This window comes from Tupaia chinensis, unplaced genomic scaffold, assembly GCF_000334495.1.
Source record: "Tupaia chinensis unplaced genomic scaffold, TupChi_1.0 Scaffold000033_1, whole genome shotgun sequence".
NCBI classification, from domain to species: Eukaryota; Metazoa; Chordata; class Mammalia; order Scandentia; family Tupaiidae; genus Tupaia; species Tupaia belangeri.
Window position 1 is genome coordinate 1799211 of NW_006159463.1, and position 19765 is coordinate 1818975.

At 35.4% G+C, this 19765-nt stretch overlaps 1 pseudogene; it reads right to left on the reverse strand.

Moving 5' to 3' along the window:
* Nucleotides 1-627: 627 nt before the first annotated feature.
* LOC102489807 (non-POU domain-containing octamer-binding protein pseudogene) overlaps nt 628-19765 on the reverse strand; it is a 67903-nt pseudogene continuing 48765 nt past the window's right edge.

The window sequence follows — 19765 nt, forward strand, 5'->3', positions numbered from 1 at the left end:
ACTTGCTTTTCTCATGAGTAAGATGCCACCCAAGAATTATTTGAAAGGTAACAGCCAGCCCATATTTATTTAAAATAAAATCTTCTCTATACCTTGTGAGAAATGCTTGGATTCTATTACATCATTTTCTTAAATTACACACCACGAAAACTGAAGACTAGTGTGCACATTAATAAGTCATTTCTTCAGTAGCATAAAGGGTGATTTTTTTTTTCCTGAAAACGTATTTTAAAATTAATTAGAGGGCACTGCCTATGTAGAGGATGGGACTGCTAGAACTTCTAATATCAGATATGTCTTTGAAGTCTTCAACCTACCCATTAACCACCAAAATAATCCACAAGAAATAAATTTCATTTACTTGACACCAGTGAAAATAATACAGGAGAATAAGGATCAGTGTTTTGTTAACTTCATTATTATTTATTAAAGTTTTCCTTTTTTCCCAAACTCCAAGAATCCATTTTTTGATTAATTAATTTTATTTTAGCTATTGCATTTTTTAAAAATTTTGCTATAGGGAAAATATCCTCACCAGAGAGAAACAGAGAAATAGAGAGAAAGGGAGAAAGCAAGCTATCAGTTCCAGGACCCAAACCGCAGTCAGCCATGTGAGAGTCCAGAGCCTTAGTCACCATGCCACATCATTTCTTCCTGTTGCTGTGGCATCTCTTCCTCGTGGCACAGGTGCTCCTCCTCCTGTCTGAGCTCCAGTTGCTTTCATTTTTGCACCTCTTGGCTGTACAGCTCTTCTATCCTCTGAAGTTCTTCTTGGTGCCTCATCAAATCCTGCCTCATTAGTGTGACCTGATGCTCATGGTGGGCAGCCTCCATCTCCATCTCCAGCTCCTCACGAACCTCCTTGATGTTGTGATCCACTTGGACCTGCTGCTCCTTCTCCATTTCAATGAGTGCCTTCCAGCGCATGGCATACTCATACTCAAAGGATCTGGGCTGTGCAAATCTGGGTGGCTGCTCTCACTCCTTGTGAAATTGCTGCTCCTTTAAAACCAGCTTCTCTGGAAGTCCTTCTTCATCATCTAACTGGTCCATGGGCTCCACAGACATAGGCCGAGGAAATGTGGTTAGCAGAAAGGAGCCTTCACTGCATCTGTCCAGAGCTTTTTGAGCAGCTGGATTTCCTGAGAACTCAACACTGCCTTTTCCTGAGAGCCTCCTTGGATCATCCACAATGACTATAGCCCTTTCCACCTGGCTGAACACAGAAAAGACTTTGTATTTATATTTATTTATTTATTTATTATCATCATAATCTTGTTTATATTACATTGAATTGCATATAACTTTACAGTATATTACATTGCATTTTCAAAAGGGAATGCAATGCATGTCAGTCAAAACTGAGACATTAAAAATCCCCACTTCATCATTCAATATCTTTTCATTGTTTTTCCCGTTCATTGTTATTATTCTTCCAATTATTTTTTAACCAATCACTATTTCTCATTTTGCTTGTAAAAAGACTTTACCCATCATGAAATACTTCTCACACCCATCCAGTTGAGAATACTATACATGTCATCATCAACAGATAATAATCCACATCTATGTCCCACTAATGTCATGCCTCTCTATTTGTTCTCTTGCTATCGTTCTCTATCCTCTTCTCTTCACCCCCCCCATTCCACACTGTCTTATTTTTCTTAAATATTTTCACTGCTTTTATGTCCTCCAATATTTCACTCTCTACCATAGGGTGCAGATAGTCGGTATATATTAAGTACGTACATACAATATCTTTCTTTCATAGCCTGGCTTACTTCACTCAGTAATAGATCCTCCATACCTGACCACTTTCTATCAAATGCCAGGGTCTTGTCATTTTTTATGGCTGAGTAGTATTCCATAGACTATATATGCCACACTTTTCCAATTCATTCTTCGGTTTGTGGACATTTAAATTGGTTCCATTTCTTGGCAATTATAAATAATGCTGAAATAAACATTGATGTGCAAGCACTTTTCTGACTGAGCATTCTCCTATCCTTTGGGTAGATACCTAGAAGTGAGATTGCTGGATCAAATGGTAGTTCTATTTGTAGATCTTTGAGAAACTTCCATATTGTTCTTCACAGTGGCTGAACCAGTTTACCTTCCTACCAACAGTGTAGGAGAGTTCTCTTTTCACCACATCCCCATCAAAACTTATCACTTTTTTTTTTTTTTGAGAGGATTTTGCTGTAGGGTGTGTGCGCTCGCCAGAAAGACTGAGCGAAACAGAGACAGAAAGTGAGAAATCACTCCCCAGGAGGGTCTGGCCAAACCTCAGTCCCTTCTCCTCCATTCTCCTCGTGGGATCTTGGGCACACGTGCACACACGCCCAGCATGAGTTTTAAGTCACTGGGTCCAAGACTCGAACTGCAGTCAACTACATGGGAGTCCAGTGACATAGCCATTACACTAACTGCTGGTCGCATATTTATCACTTTTTATATTCTTAATCTTTGCCAATCTCACAAAGGTTAGGTGGTATCTCACTGTGGTTTTTATCTGCTTCTCCCTTACAATGAGGGATGTTGAGCATTTCCTCATATGCTTTTTGGCTGTTCATATGTCTTCCTTAGAGAGATTTTTGTTCAGCTAATTTTCCCATCTTTTAATTGGGTTGATCATGGTTTTTTTTGCATAAGGTACTTGAATTCCCTGTGTATTCTGGTTATCAGTCCCTTGTCTGAGGCATATTTAACAAAAATATTTTCCCATTCTGGTCTGAAACCTTCCCCGATAGTGTCCAACAAACTGTTGGAAGAAGTCTTTTCTGGGGTGGAAAGATGGCAAATAGATAACCTGTCATCATGCCTCGGGGGATTGGAAAAACAACAACAAACAGACCCCAAAAATGCCAGGCAAAAAGAAATAATAAAGGTTCGAGCAGAAATAAATGAAATAGAAAATAAATAAACCATACAGAAAATAAATGAAAGCAAGAGCTTGTCCCTTGAAAAGATTAACAAGATCAACACACCATTGGCTAGACTGATCAAGAAGAAGAAAGAAAGAAACCAGATTAATCAAATATGTGTTGTTGTTCACAGCTTTTCTTGATAGGTCTAGTACAATCTTGGGAACAGGGTTGCTGTAACATGAAGGTCTGGCAGTAGCTCTTAGCCTTGCCTATCTTAGGTAGTTACACTGTGCATTTATTTTTTTTAATTGGTGTACCATGTTTGATTTGTTCTGATACCTTACATTTGGAGATTTTTTTTTTCTGAGAAATGGAGTAGTAATGCAGCATCAAGTTATTAAAATACATTTTAAGCCTTTAAATAAAAATGCCATGCCACATGCTTGCCCCAAAAATCCATTTTTAAGAGCAATAAGCAAACACAATGGACTTAAGCAGAATTTACAACTTACAACACATTTAGGATGCAATCAATATATCTACAAAAATGTAATTTCATATAATTTGCCAATCTAATTCATATATACCCATGGGCTATACAATTTGCAACTCATATTTGTAAATCCTGTTTTTTTCAGGATAGCACTATCATCCAATTTTACTTTCGACTTTAGTGTTTTCTGTTTTGTTATTGTATCAGGTCAGAAGCTTTCATGGACAGTCATTAGACAATGGATTAACAGAAACTTAAGTTTATCTCACCTGAGGTCTGCAGGTGCGTTTTCCCAGTTTGGAGTAGCTATCTCATGAAGTAGTCAAGGATATAGACATTCTCTACTTCACGCTGCAGTTTTCAAAATGTTGGCATTTTTGTCCTGCCACCCGGTGATCACATGGACACTGACATAGTTCTGGGATTCACATCCTCCACTGAGTTCTAATAGGAGGGCAAAAAGTGGCATCAGAAGTTAGCTCTCCACAGGATAACTTCTGCTATCAGACACCACTCTCCAGCTGGTGCAGCTTTATGCTGTGTTGGTCAGAACTTTGTGACAATGGTCACCTCAAACATCAGGGACACTGGAGACAGGAGTACCTGGTATTACTCTGACACATTGATCAGGATTTATCTCTGTGATCCACTAGGGGCCCTAAACAAGACTGAGGGTTTTTTGGCAAGGAAGGAAAGAAAGTAGCTAATAGTGTTTATCACAAGTAAATATAAGCCTTTGGAGGAAACTGCTGAATATTTACAACATACATTCCCTTGCAGCTAATATAAAATATGAATAGAAGTATTATATAAGTCAAATTTTAATGGTCTGTAAATCCAATCCAGTGTGATTGGCTATGATAGGAATATCTTACCTACTGAATTCGTTCTCAAAGGAGATGAGAGAGATGCTAGATATATTTATTTTGCCAAGAAAGAATATGTATTTGCACCTATAATTTAACAGTCAATATGATAGCAACTTTTACATGTTTCACATTTAATTTTCAAAAACTAAATGACCTATCAATGAGCATACACATTTTGCATATCAATAAGTTGAGGCACAGCAATATTAAGTAATTTGCTCATATTGATATCTTATTGGTGAAATCATAAACATAAAATTAGAAGGACTTTAACATTTGAATTTTCTCATACTATTTGGATTGTACTTCAAATGATTTCTGCTGAATGAATTAAGGCATGATACAAGTGTTGATATATAAACATATACCATATAAACATTTATTTATTCATATAACAGCCGAGGTTTGAGCGTGTTGCAAAATATGCAGAATACTAAAATTCTAAATTTTTTTCCAAGAGGATCTCTGATTAGGAAGAGAGATTATGTATAGACACTGATATTTTATAAAATATATTATGAAAAGGGTGCTCATAGGCAGTGTCAGATCTTTGAGAGAACACTCCCTAGTCCTTCCATGAGCATCTTGACTGTATCGCTGACCAGAGTCAACTTTGTGTGTGTATTTGTACATAGGTTGGGGAAAAGAGGACTAGAGGGTTGCAGATGTATGTTCCTGAAGTCAAGAGTACTTGAAAAAGATATATAGTTCAAATGAGACCAGTAGTTAATGTAATGGCTATGTCGTTGGACTCCCACATAGTCAACCACAGTTTGCATCCCGGTTGTGGTGGCTTAAAACTCACGCCCCGGTTGTGGTGGCTTAAAACTCACACCGGGCGCATGTGCATGCATGCCCAAGATCCTGAGGGAAGAATGGAGGAGAAGGGATTGCGGAGTGGCCATCTCCACTGGGGGGTGATTTCTCACTTTCTGTTTCTATGTCTCTGTCTGGTGAGCGCATATGCCCTATAGCAAAAACCTCTTAAAAAAAAAAGAAGATATATAGTTCAAATAGAGACCTACCTGTTGGTAAGTATGGAGGATCTAGTGTGCTGTGCCAACACTTAACTTGAACCAAGGTGTGTAAAATCACAGGAGTGAGCTCCACTATATTTGTGTGATGGATAGAAAGATCACTTTTGGAAGTTGTAAACAGGCTATGGTTAATAGGAATGTAGACATGGAGACTAGTTACTAGAGACTAGAAGAGAGCATGCCTTTAATCTGAGCAGTTGTAACTTAGTTCAGTTCGGAAAACTTCTTACCCCAAAGCCCAAAACTCTTAGAATGTTTTGTTTCTCTTATTCTTTCAACCTAGAATTTCTACTAAACAATACTTTGCATAACTCATTACAAGTTTTTCTACTCCTGGAGTCAATTTTCATCAATATACTTTTAAAAGAGAACAAAAGATCCTTGATCTAAAACAAAAGTATGTTTCGAACTCTTGAGCATGGCAGATATTTTCAGGAATGTTCTTCTTCCCTTCAGAATGTGTTTTTGAAGAGATCTCCATAAGCATTAGCTTCCTAACATTTATTAGGGATCAGATAAGAATAATTTCAGGTCTTTACAGCATAGGTACTCTGTCCTACCAACATTTTAGCATCAACAGAAAGGATTCAGGTTTAAAGAACATTAAGGTCAGATGTCCTAAGGTAATACATCCTTGTTGGGGGATTAGTTTAAACATATCAGAATTGATGCTACTATTAAGATCATCCCTTTCATTCTAGCTGGGTTTAAGTCTAGACTCCAGTTTTGATCCAGTATTGAATGTTTAGACTTTATATTTTCACATTTAAAAAAAATTTCTTAGGAGAGGGCAAACATGAGCTCAAACGTAAGGAGAGACAGAGAAGGGGTGGTGGGAATGAGAAGACACATCCTATGGGGCATGAACACGCTGTAATTCCTTCTTCATTTCTCCTTTCCAGACTCCGGGCATGCACACTCGTATGTTCAGTGTGTTTCTCAAGTTGCTGGGTCAAGGACTCAAATCGTACAGTCAGTCATCACACCACCAGTTTGCCCTATGTTTATATTAGTAACACTTGTTCATAAAAATGTAAGTGTACAAACAGCACATAGTCAAGGTACATGTGTATTTCTATACTTAAATGCATAATATTAATCCACATAGATATGCAGTGAAAGATGATTTAATTAGTAGTCATTCAAGTAGTTATTTCACATCCGATATCCAGCACCACTCCACTTACTCTACTGCACTGTGCTTCCATGAGGCTCAGGAGTTGGAGCATTCACTATTGTGAACACTAAGCCTTTCATTCTTTCTTGGTCTTTCAACAATATTCTGCAACTATGAGAAACTTGTATTCTTAGCTATAATATTTTTACATAAAGTCCTTTACTCAAATCTACAATTGCTTAATGGTAGAGTTCACCTTCTTATTCTCAGGATAATTTTTTTTCCCCAGACATCTCCTCTTCTCACAATATACATATGTATACTTTACTTGAATGTCTCTAGAGCCATGGTCACAGTTTCTAGCTGCAGTATTAAGTCCTCTGTAATAGTATTCACTGGTGATACATGACAGAAAGTCAATGCAAACTAGCTCAGATCCAAAATGAGACTTACTGGTCCAAAAATCCAGGAAAGGTGAGTGAAACTGAGGTTGAGTAAAAGCAGAAAATTGACAGTCTTCAGGATTACTTCTCTAACAGTCTTTTCCAATTTTCCTCCTGATTAATTTAGATATATTCTAGTGAAGTCAAGCTCTCTACACAAGGGACATGTTGCTGCTCTTCTTGTTTCACACTTATAATTTCATGGCCTGTCAGGTAAATCTTCCCTACTTGCAGTTAATAAAATCTTGGAGAATTAATCAGATATTCTGATATGGGTCTTGTTTATCTGCTGACTTTGGAAAAAAAAAATTAACTTGCCAGAGAATGAATGCAGTCACTGGAAAGAGAGAGAGAGGGAGAGAGATAGATAGAGAGAGAGAGAGAGAGAGAGAGAACTATCGTGGCAGAAGACATAGTACAGTCCCTTCTCTCTTCTCTTCCAGTATCATCTCAGGATTTTGGATACACATACACAAATGCCCAGTGTGTTTTTCATTTTCTTATTTTTTTAAATTTTAGATTTATTAAAGGCTTGTGATAAATATAATGTAATTTTATCATCTTAACTATTTTTAATTGTTCAGTTTGGTAGTGTTAAGTATGGTCACATTATTGTGCAACCAATCTACATTTTTTTATCTTTCAAAACAAATTTTATATTTAATAAAATCTCTGTATTTCCCCCTTCATATAACCTCTGACAATCAACATTCTACATTTCTATGAGCTTTAGTATTTTGGATATCTCACATACATGAGATTATGCAATGTGTGTCATTTTCTGACTGAATTAGTTCACATATCATGATGTCCTCCAGGTTTGACTATCTTTTGACATATGAAAATTTTCTTTTTCTAAATTTTTATATCATTTTAGCTTATATAGATAATTTACCCAATATGAAATGCACCTCAAGACAGTCCAGGTGAGAATACTATACACGTCATCAACAGGTAATAAACCATTTCTGTGTCCCCCAAAATGTCTTACTTCAATATTTTTCTCTCTAATTTCCTTCCCTACAGTCTTCCTCTCTCTCACCCTCCTTTCGGAGTGTCTCGGGTCCAAAACTTTTTTCAATGTTTTTATGCCCTCCAATCTTTCAGTCTCTACTGGTATTTTATGGAGTGTATGAGCCACACTTTTCAATCCATTTATCTGTCTGTGGACATTTGGGTAGATTTCATGTCTTAGCAATACTGAATAATGCTGCAATAAACATAGAAGTGCAATTACTTTTTTGACTGAGCATTCTCCTGTCCTTTGGGTATATGCCCTGGGGTCGAATTTCTGGATCACATGGTAGTTTTAGTTGTAGGTCTTTGAGCAACCACCATATTATTTTCCACAGTGGCTGTACTAATTTGCATTCCCGCTAACAGAGCAGAAGGATTTTCCTTTCACTACAATCCCACCAACACTTATCACTTTTGCATTTTTATTCTTCATCATTCTGGCAGGGGTTATGTGGAATCTCATTGTGATTTTAATCTGCATCTCCCTTATGATAAGAGATGTCCAGCATTTTTTTTTTCATATGCTTTTTGACTGTTCATGTGTCTTCCTTAGAGAGTGTTTTTGTTCTTTTAATTTTTTTTTTCAATAAGCCATTTGAGTTCCCTGTATATTCTCAATATCAGTCCTTTATCTGAAACATCTATATACATCAAGGATATTGGCCTGTAGTTTATTTTTTTGTCATGTTTTTATCTTTTTTGGGATAAAATAATGGAGGTTTCATAAAATGAGTATGGGAGGGTTCCATCTTTTTGGATCTTTAGAAATAGTTTGAGTAGAATGGGAGTTAACTCTTTAAAAGTTCTGAAATATTCCAAAGCAAAGCCTTGAGGACCTGGGCTTTTCTTCGTTGGGAGGTTATTTATTACTGATTCAATCTCATTGCTTGTTATGTATCTAGTCAGGCTCTCTACATCTTCCTGATTCAATTTTGGTAGATTTTATGTATCCAAGAATTTGTCCATCTCCTCCATGCTCTCTTGTTTGTTGGAATATAGTTGTTTATAGTATCCTGCAATGATGTTTGGTATTTCTATTGCGTTTGCTGTAATATTGCCTGTTTCATTGCAAATTTGATTAATCTGGTTCCTTTATCTCTTCTTAATCAGTCTAGCTAATGGTGCGTCAATCTTGTTAATCTTTTCAAAGAACCATCTTTTGCTTTTATTTTCTGCATAGTTCATCTCTTTTTGTTTCATTTATTTCTGCTCAAATCTTTATTTCTTTTTTCCTGGTATTTTGTTATTGTTGTTTTTACAATTTCCTGAGGCATGTTGTTAGGTTGTCTATTTGTCACCTTTTCATCCTTCTCTTATGCTCACTAATTCTATGAATTTCCCTCTTATGACTGCTTTTGTAATGTCCCATAGGTAATGGAAACTCATGTACTTATTATCACGTGTTTCCATAAATCTTTTGATTTTGATATGAATTTCTTCAGTAGTTATGAAGTCATTATGAAGTAGGTGTTTCAGTTTCAATGAGTTTGTGTATTTTTGAGTTTTTTCCCTGAAACTTACATCATTTAATTCCACCATGGTCAGAGAAGATGCTGAATATAGTTTCTAGGTCTTTGAATTTGTATCTTGTCTTTGTAGTTTTGATCAATCTGGCTATGATGTGCCTTGGAGAAGATCTTGGGTTGATTCTATTTGGGGTCCTTTGTAATTCTTGAGTTTAGATTTTTGATGCCTTTCAAGAGTTGGAAATTTTTGTTTGTTTGTTTGTTTGTTTTCTACCCCAGGGATTTCATGGAATAGATTATATAAATGCCCTTATTATTTTCCTCACCTTCTGGGATACCAATTATCCAGATGTATGGTTGCTCAATAGTATCTAATTTTCTCTTATATTGTCCTCATTCTTCTTGGTTATTTTCTCTGTCTTTTTGGTGTATTTTTTTAGGTTAGAGGTTTTGTCTTCTACATCTAAGATTCAGTCTTCTGCATGATCTAATCTGCTATTTGTACTTTCAAGGGAGGATTTGATTCCCTTATCCCAAAAAATTGTTTCATTCTTTTCTATAGTGTCTATTACTTCTTTTAAATTCTGAAAGGATTTCCTCATTTCCTGGATTTCATTGTTTCTTTTCTCTCATATCTTCTGGAGTCTATTGTCTTTTTCCTCTTGCATCTCATTTAATTTTGTCACTATAAATTTTCTGAATTGTTTATCTGACATTTCCTCAAGTTCCATCCACGACTAATGTATATGGATGATAAGGAATTGGTATTTTCCCTTGGGGAAGAGGTATTTTCTTGACTTCTCATATTTCTTGTGCCTCTGTGATGATTTCCCATCATTAGGTGAATTATATGTTTCCTCCTATATTCTTCAAGTTAATTCTGAGTGTTCAAAGGTGAGCAGGACAAGGTGATCAGTGATCTCTCAGCAGTTCTACCTCCCTGATGCTCATCCAGCAACTTGCACTGTTGTCCCTGGAATTGGATAATTCAAAGTCTTCCCAATTTCAAGAAAACAGGCGCACCTTGGACTGAACTATTGAACTTCAAATGAGGAAGAGGGAAGGGGGTTCCCTGTAGGCATTGCCCCTCATCATGCTTCAGGAAACACTGAAGTCTGAGAATTCAGAGGTGTGTGTACAGGGATGAGCCACAGTTTCTCTGCAGCTCAGTGTCCCTTCTACTCAGTGCAGCCAGGCTCATTGCTGGGGCAGATGACTCAGTGGCACAAGGACCAAGACAATATGGGCTTTTCCAAGTCCTAATGAACACACCTGAGAGCTCCAGGTGTTTGGTGGAGGGGATGAGCCGTACTCTGCAGCACGCCCTTCCTGCTGCACATGACTCAATGTGATGCAAGACTGTCTGGGCAGATATCCTGATGGTTGGGGTCCAAGGCAAGATGGACTTTTCCAAGTTCCAAAGAACATGCCTGAGAGTTCCAAGGCCCCAATATGTATTTCAAGCTGCCAGTTCTGGGACTTGAACTACATAATTGACCCAGTAGGGTCCAGTTGTCTTAATAATCATGACACTGGCTGGGCCTTTTTCTCTTTATTATTTTAAAACAGAGTAAAAAAATGGAGAAAATACAAGAGAAACCACACAATGCATATGTGTGGACATTCATGCATGTGAGAAATACCAGTCTCTGGCTATATATATTTTAGAAGTCATCAGAGCATTTATAAAAGATATATGCATGCAGACAACAGTCGATTATTCATTTTTTTGTTTTAGTTATATCATATTTAATAATTTGAGAGTTTAAAAAGTAAAATTGTACTCCAAAGTTTATGAAAAAAGAATGACAATTTTTACCTTTCTCTTTTGTTGACACATAAAGCTTTTTTTGGTCTCTAAATACTAATATTTTAGTATTTTCTCTAAATAACAGACTTGCATTTCTATTATTTTTCTTCTTTTATTTTTAACATTAATTATCAGTTGTTGCTTTGGAAGATAATAGCACTCTTTTCTTGTTATAATATAGACAGTCAATTTCTCTGTCTCTCTGTCCTGATATATGGTTAACATAATGAGATACATATTTTGCATTTGCTCTAATAAAGAAAAGGCTACAGATAAATAGTATGCCATATACTGTACTTGGAGTTTCTATAGACATGTATCCCTTAGTAGTATTAAACATTAAGATTTCTGTCCTGTTACAGTCTAAATAGCAGTCTTTTGCATGTATTTATTACCAAGTTGTCACTGAGCACTCTCCTTTCTTCATTATCCCAGCTGTCTGACACTGTCTCTCTTTCTCACTCTCACTCATTTCCATTTTTCTTTATGTCTCTTTAGCTTCTCTTATGCCCTTCTTTTAGTTTTATTCCTGGTTTTAATCTTCATTTTAGTGATAATTTCTTCATAAAGTATACATGATAAAGTTTTTAAAGATTTTATGTACAAAAGACCTTTATTCGATCATAATAATCTATTGATAATTTGGTTCATAAAAGTATTCTAAGAGAGTTAGAGGAGGCTAAGCATTCCTCGTAAGTTCTTATTGTTATAAAGCGATTTTACTTGTTTATGTGATCATAGGAAGTGATATAGACCCTTGAACTGCCTCTTGATCTCCAGTTTTATAGTGCTTGGGGAGGACTTCTGGAATCTTCTGGGTAAGCATTGAAGTTGAGCATAATTCAGTTGTCATTTCAAAGTTCTAGTGATTCCTTAAAATTTTAGAATAATATTATTTACACAGTTGTGAAGATTACAAATAAGATTATATGTGGCAAGAATGTGGTACAGCTGAAAGATATAGGGGATATTGCATGAGAACTTGGACTGTCTCATCAGAATTTCTGGATATGAATCATGAGTTTACCATTTGCTTAGTTGTATTAAGTTTGATAAGTAGTTTTATTCTCTAAACTTCAAATATATGCCTATGAAATGAGATATGGGTTGGCTTCATAGCCTAGTTGGTAAAATAGCCAGATCCTATATGGCCAATCACCATTCAACTACTGGCCCCAGCAGCCGAAAAACACACTAAGCATATGTTTGTTTGTGTGTGCCCTAAATCCTGTCAGAATGGAGAAATGGAAGCTAAGAGAGCACGGTGTGATCAGTTCCCATTGGGGACTGCTTTTTCCCTTTCTATTTCATTGTCTCTCTCTCATGAGGGCACATGCCCTCCAGTAATTTTAAAAACAAATGGGATAATAGTAATATCTTCTTAGAACTGTTGCAAGCTTTGCCTATGGAATAGAATTATACAGGAAGTAGTTAACTTAGTTCTAGGTACAGAACAAAAGTGCAATAGGTATTCCTACTATCAATATAATTTACAAAACCATTCTAGCTAGAGTTTGGTACTATAGTTCAAAAACATAAATGTCTTTTTTTTTAATTCCCATTATTCTATATGCCATTAACATAACAGTCCATTTAGCTAGATAATATTTAAGTTTTTTTTTTCAAACTGGCAGACTTAATTGAAACACTTTCATGAATATCCTTGTCAGTATTCACTGTGAAAAAATTAAATAAACAGACCATTTAAAATGTTTAAACTAAACATGTACAACACAATGAAACCTACATTAGACATATATTTCAAGCAAGCTGAGATTTCATGACTAGCATTACAGAAAAACTATGTAACTGGTTTTTAACTACCCATCATTATATAGTTCTTTCTCAAGGAAATTGAAGACTGACAACCTTGTTTCCATCTGGAAACATCTAACATCTGTGGCTGTAAACATCAAAACACAGCTGTTGCAGTTCTGAGTAAGCACTCCAATTTATTTATTTTTGACTTAAAAAAAACCTTCAGTTTTCATCAAACATCACAGTTGTTAAGTCGTGTTCTTACAGCAGGAGGAAAAACAATTAAGAGAACTCTCTATATCAAACATTTAAGAACAATACACTTTCTCGTATGTCATTTAGAGGAGATACAATCTCACTTCAATTAAAAAATGTGTTTTGTTGGTGTGCCATTTTTTTTAAGAAACTGCAAAACTTAAAATTATAAGGAAATAATAGGGCACATTTTATAGATAAACTATTATTAAAAAGATTGGAAAGGGAAAATTGAACTCCTCAAATTCACATAGGCAGATAGTGATAATATAATGCATAAAAGAGCCTTATTACAGTGTTTTGGCATAGCCGTTTCACGCTAATTTTAATAAGAGAACTTTGCTAAAAAACTAAAGTGCATCATGCTGTAATATTGAATTTTATATGTGATTCCAAAACTTATTGTATGTAAAGAATAACATTAAAATTAATTTTATATATGACATATGCAGGTAGTTCTGAAGTAATACTAAATTTATAATCATTTCCCATTTCTTTGTCTTAACTCTAATTCAGTTTCAGTGAGATTAGCTTCCTTAGCTCTCCATCTGCAACCAGAAAGACCTGGAAAAAAGTTCTGCATCTTCAGTCTCCCAAGAATGCTCACCAGGTTTATCACCCCACTTTCTTTTTAGTCTTGAAGGTGTGTGGTTACATTTTTTATTGCATTTTCATTTAAACCTAGGCCCTTCTAGCTGATGCATTGTTTGATCTTTCTATCTGCTTTGTTTTATTTTAGTAGACAGAATCATTCATGAGCTCCTTGTCTCACTACATCCAGAGTTCAGCCCAAGTCTTTGATTCTAGATGAGTTGTCTGGAAGGAGAGGATGGTTAGGTCTCCTTAACCTGAAGGACTTGGGATCCTTTGGTTGTATCTATCTTTAGGGTATTCTTGAAACAGTGATGCCAATCCAGTAAAACTAGGTTCTGATCACCAAATCAGTGATTCAAGATTACAAGTCCTTTGTAAATTTCACAAATTGTGGATTGAGAACCAGTAGTGCTCTAGAGAAGATCAACACCAAAATGAGAAAATTTTCTTCTATGGTACAAGAGTGCCTCCAAGTGGAAGAAAATTAAGATGTGTTGGGTGGAAGTGAAAGCTAAACACTACACCAAGGTCACCCAAAGTGCTTACCAGAACCTGGGTAGTAGTTGTGCTTTCCACAACTAATATCAACAAAATTCACAGGTAACCTAATGAGAATTCTCCTCTAGATATGGTTAGTCTCAGAATTTTAATTCTAAACTTTCTTTAGAATAGAAAAGTAGAATGATAGGATTTATAGATCATTTTAAACCTTACTTGTAAGATTTAAACAATAGTGTCTCCTAACTCATAAGATTATTGTAAAACTTAAATGAATTAAACTTTCCAGCATATATACTATAGAGAAATTTAGAATATACAGCAACTATTGGTGCTGTAATAATGTATGTCATATGTTCCAAATATGTGTATAATATGATGCATATATTTCATGTGTAGATACATAATATATGATAGGTTGTAGTCAATGTCAATATATGGTATGAAATATTTGTAAAGAGAAATAGAATATTTAATGCATAATTTGTAATATTACATGGCTTCAGAAATGTACTATTTCTTCTAATACATAATGCTGTAAAATGCTTTGACTTTTTCTGTGACAGAAGTACTAGAGAGCTCTGCATTAACAAGTATGGATTCAGTGATCCAATAAGTCATGGAATTTTGGGCCTTTGAATAAGAAAATCAAGTAGAATTATTGCAACTTTTTAGTGCGACTAAAGGCCCCAAGTGAAACTCAATATTATAAAACGTTCGAAGATCTTGAGCCCTTCCTGCTCATTGCCAACATTACACTAAACAGACTAAAGGGGGTTAGAACCTTTTGGGAATGTATATGCAGCCTCTCTTTTCCCATTTCTATGGTCAGGGATAAACGAAAACATTTGTAGTAGTTGCCTTTATCTATTACCTAGTGGCAGCAATGGAGCAGAAGGTAGCTGAAATGAGCTGTTATGCCATCTGTTGACTCAAAGTTGGCACTAACACACAGATGCTGTTTGTAAATGTCTAACTTATTCTTCCAAGAGATGCACTAGTTTTTACCTTATACAGGATTTCAGTTCTCAGTCCAAGAACATTATTTTTGGCATAGTAAACTCACTATTCTGTGACCTATTAAAAATCACCTTTCTCTTTTGGTATAAGACCATACTAGCTAGCCTAATGGGTCTCAGCTGAATTCATCAGTTATTCCTTCTCTCTATACTCACCAGATCAACTCATTCTTGATGTAGTAGGTACTGATGATGGATACATTTGTGAATTTTTGGGAGATAAAAAACACATCAGAGGGTACGAGTATCTAATTCTCTAAACTTTCTAAAACTCCTTAACATCCTAGAATTTAGCCTGACTAGAGACCGAATTTGGCTTTGTATTTTAAAGCCCAATGAATTCACATAATTGTATTTATATTTTTAACACTGTGGCATTAAACTCTATTTGATTTGATTGTCCAGTAGGGATAGTTTAATTTCAATATATCACTCTGAAGCTAAAATGAAGACATACATTTTTGTCCTAAAGAACAATGAGAGATTACTGGAGTGAAATACTTACATGAAAGAATAATAAAAAATAAAATTTAAAACTATAGTTATTGCTTGTCATGTATTTTACTTGAAAAATATTTTTGCTGTATTAAAAAATAAGTTACTTTCACTATTTCAAATATTGAAAGTTTATTATTAGCCCATCTTTAACTAAATCTAAATTAATAAACTAAAAATGTTGAAAATAGGAGAATAGGTTTCTATTATCAAAAATCAGTCTGTTTTATAGAGAATTCACTTTGCAATTCACTACACTAAAGGGTCTGGGCTTTAATTTAATCCTCCTTGTGGTAATTTAATAAATATGTACTATGATCTCCCATTTTATACAACCAAATCAGTGATGTGTGAAATTAAAACAGATGTCGAATATTAAAGAACAATCCATGGTATAGTTTACAAAGACGAGAAAGAAATAATATTTACTGAATACTTACACAGTACATATAAATAGCAGTGGCATTAAAGCTCACCATAGTCCTGCCTGTAAAAGATATATAATGATCTCAAGTTTTCAATGAAAGAAACAAAAGTCAAGGAATTTAGCTAACTAGTTAGACTAAGGTCGCTAAGGAAATTTAACATGGATGTTGGATCCCATTCACCTGTCAGTTGTCAAAGTCTCTTCTGCTTCATATTTTTTTTTAAAAAAAGAAATATTTTGTTTCTTTTTTTTTTCCCCCAGAGGCCACATGTGCTCACTGGAGAGAGAGAAAAAGAGAGAAGGAGAGATAGAGAGAAAGTAAAAAAGTATCCTCTATCAGGGATGGCAATGCTGCAATCCTTTTGCCTCCATTTCTCCCTCCTTATAGAAATTTGGGCATACACACGCCTTCCTGGAGTGTTTCTCAAGACACCAGATAGATACTTGGACCACACAGTCATGTGGGATCTAGTCACCATATTCACTCATGTCCCAAACTGGTCCAAAATATTCTTTCCCAAGAAAATGTTAAGGACTACATTAAGAACAGGGAGGCAAAGCATTAATGTCACAAAGAGGTGTGGTATTATCTGATGAAGATATTTCTTAGCTTTATCTACAGTACTAGGGAGAAATGTTCACTTGTTGAAATATCCATTTTGTAAGACAAATAATAATGTGATTGAATGTATGGAAGAAAATGAAATAAAAAAAAAAAGAAAAGAAAAAAAAGAAGTATGTTGACAGTTGAAACTCTCTTTTTTATTCTTCTTATTTATACATCCCATCAATATACATTATTTAGATCGTAAAGATAATTTACCCAGCATGATATTCACTTCAGTCCAGCCAAGTTGAAAATACTATACACGTCATCAGCAGGTAATAAACTATAACTGTGTCCCACAAATGCCTTATCTCTCTATTTTCCCCCCAAATTTCCTTTCGTACACTCTTCCTCTCTCCAACTCTCCTTCCACTTTGTCCCTAGTGTTCATACCAATTTTCAATGCTTTTATGTCCTCCAGTCTTTCAGTCTCTATCTCAGAGTGCAGACAGTCAGTATATGATAAGGGGAGACATACACTACCTCTGTTTCACAGCCTGACTTCACTCAGCAGTAAATCTTCCATATTTGTCCACTTTCTATCAAATGTCAGGGACTTTTTTTATGGCTGAATAGTATTCCATGGAGTATATGTGCCACACTTTTTCAATCCATTCATCTGGTTGTGGACACTTGGTTGGTTCCATGTCTTAGCAATCATGAATAAGGCTGCAATAAATATAGATGTGAAAGTGTTTTGCCTACTGAGCATTCTCCTGTCCTTTGGGTCCTGTGGAATTGCTGGATCATATATAGTTCTAACTCGAAGTCTTTGAGGAACCTCCATATTGTTCTGCACACTGGCTGGACCAATTTACGTTCATACCAACAATGTAGGAGAATTCCCCCTTCACCACATCCCCTCCAGCACTTATGTTATGTGTGTGTGTGTGTGTGTGTGTGTGTGTGTATATATATATATAATTTTAATCTTTGCCTTTCTGACTGGGATTAGGTGGTATCTCATTGTAGTTTTGATCCGTATCTACCGTATGACGAGGGATGTTGAGTATTTTTTCATGCGCTTTTTTGGCTGTTCATGTGTCTTCTTTAGAGAGTTATTTAATCCACTTATTTTCCCATCTTTTAATTGGGTTAATCATTTTCTTCCAGTAAACTCCTTGAGTTCCCTGTGCATTCTGGTTACCAGTCTCTTATCTGAGGCTTAGTTTACGAACATTTTCTCCCATTCCGAGGTTTGTTGTTTCACACTAATTACTGTGTCCTTTATTGTGCAGAAATTTCTTAATCTGATGTAAAATTTTATATTGACCTTGGAACTCAACTTTTGAATTTATCCTTATTCACATGAATGCCTCAACTTAATAGATGGGAATAGATGCTTGAGTCAGTCGGCTGGGGTTTTAATTCTTGTTTTGCCAGGTACTAGCAGTATAATGTCTAGAAAGTGATGTAATAATGTTCAGTGCTTATGAGGAATATAGTTATAAAGTTATTATTTACAACGAATTTTAAAAACCCTGCCAGCTTCATGGCAAGAACCATACATATGTTATTGGTAATTATTGTTGCATTTTATATTTTAATCCTATGCTCAAACAGCACCCTAAGTCAGACATTAATGTAGGAGTACCATGTAGGGATTTGTTTTCAGCCTTAGCTTCTTAGAAGAGAGGGCAGACATGCAAAATACAAGCCTTGAAAGAGAACACAGCATAAATAATATAACACATCAGCGTCTACAGATTCAGAGCAAATAGTGCATGTGTGATGTGTTGTAAGGGCAAACAAATAGTAAATAATTATTATAATAAATATTAAAATATTAAGAGTAAGCTACATAGCATAGCCAATTTAGAGAGATGTAGTCTGGCAAGAAGTATCTAAAATAAACTTTTGAGCCTTTGCCAATAAAAAGTTTGAGAGTTTAAAAATATAGAAGGTATCAGAATATTACAAGCATAGATGTAGGAAAGCTAAGGAACAAGAAAATGATTGGCAGAATAGGAATAATGAAAAAGTACATCCATAGGAGGGTATTCCTGAGTCTTATTATCACTGATGCAATGCTACCCACAGAATATTATCAAAGAAGTGATTAAAGATGTAGTCAAGCAGTACCATTAAATATATTTATATTGACATTTTATGCTTAAAGTTTGATAAAATGTATTATCAAGAGTTAAAGCACATCAAGACCTGTGAAAGGTCTGAGGGTTCATGCTCCTTGCAAGTTAACATGTGAAATTACCATAATTTAAGAGATGTTTATAAAACTCTTGGGTAAGAGAGGAAAGAATTAATTACTCATGGAAAAAGCATTAGTCCATAAATACACATTGATAACTCTATACCCAAATTCTTTGAGGTGAACTAATGGGATCCAGAGAAGGCCAGGAGCACAATGAATGGTGGAAAACCTGAGAAACACAAGTCAAGGGAACAAGAGTATTTTTAAGAAAACAGTAAACATTGTAACAATCAGAAAACAAGCCAGTCTAGGCCTAGCTGTTGTGCCACAGTTTTAGGGCACGGCTCTGAGATGCTGTAGCTCACAGACATGTCTGACAGGGCAGGTTCATGCACCTGTAATCCTGGCTAACTGGAGGGCTGGAAGGAAGGTGATGATGGTGTAACAAGACCCTGTCAAGGGTGCCTGCTTTTCCTTCTTTCAATACATTTTTTTAAAAAAGAAAGAAAAAGAAAAAGAAAAAGAAAAAGAAAAAGAAAAAGAAAAAGAAAAAGAAAAAAAGAAAAAGAAAAGAAGGGGTAGAAGCTAGATTACTGATGACAAAATCAAGGAGCTATGTAGTCATACCATAATTGTTTTGACTTACTAGTCTCCTTGCTATTTGTCATACTCATCATGAAGGCATGCTCAGATCCATGGTACACCATGTTTCAGTGATAACTTCATAACTTTCTTAAAATGGTGAACTAAAGACCCTTCAAATAGTTGCTACAACTATGTATCAGTTGGGAGACTCCAAAGTTAGGAATAGTTAGCATGGAAAATTATATATATATAATTA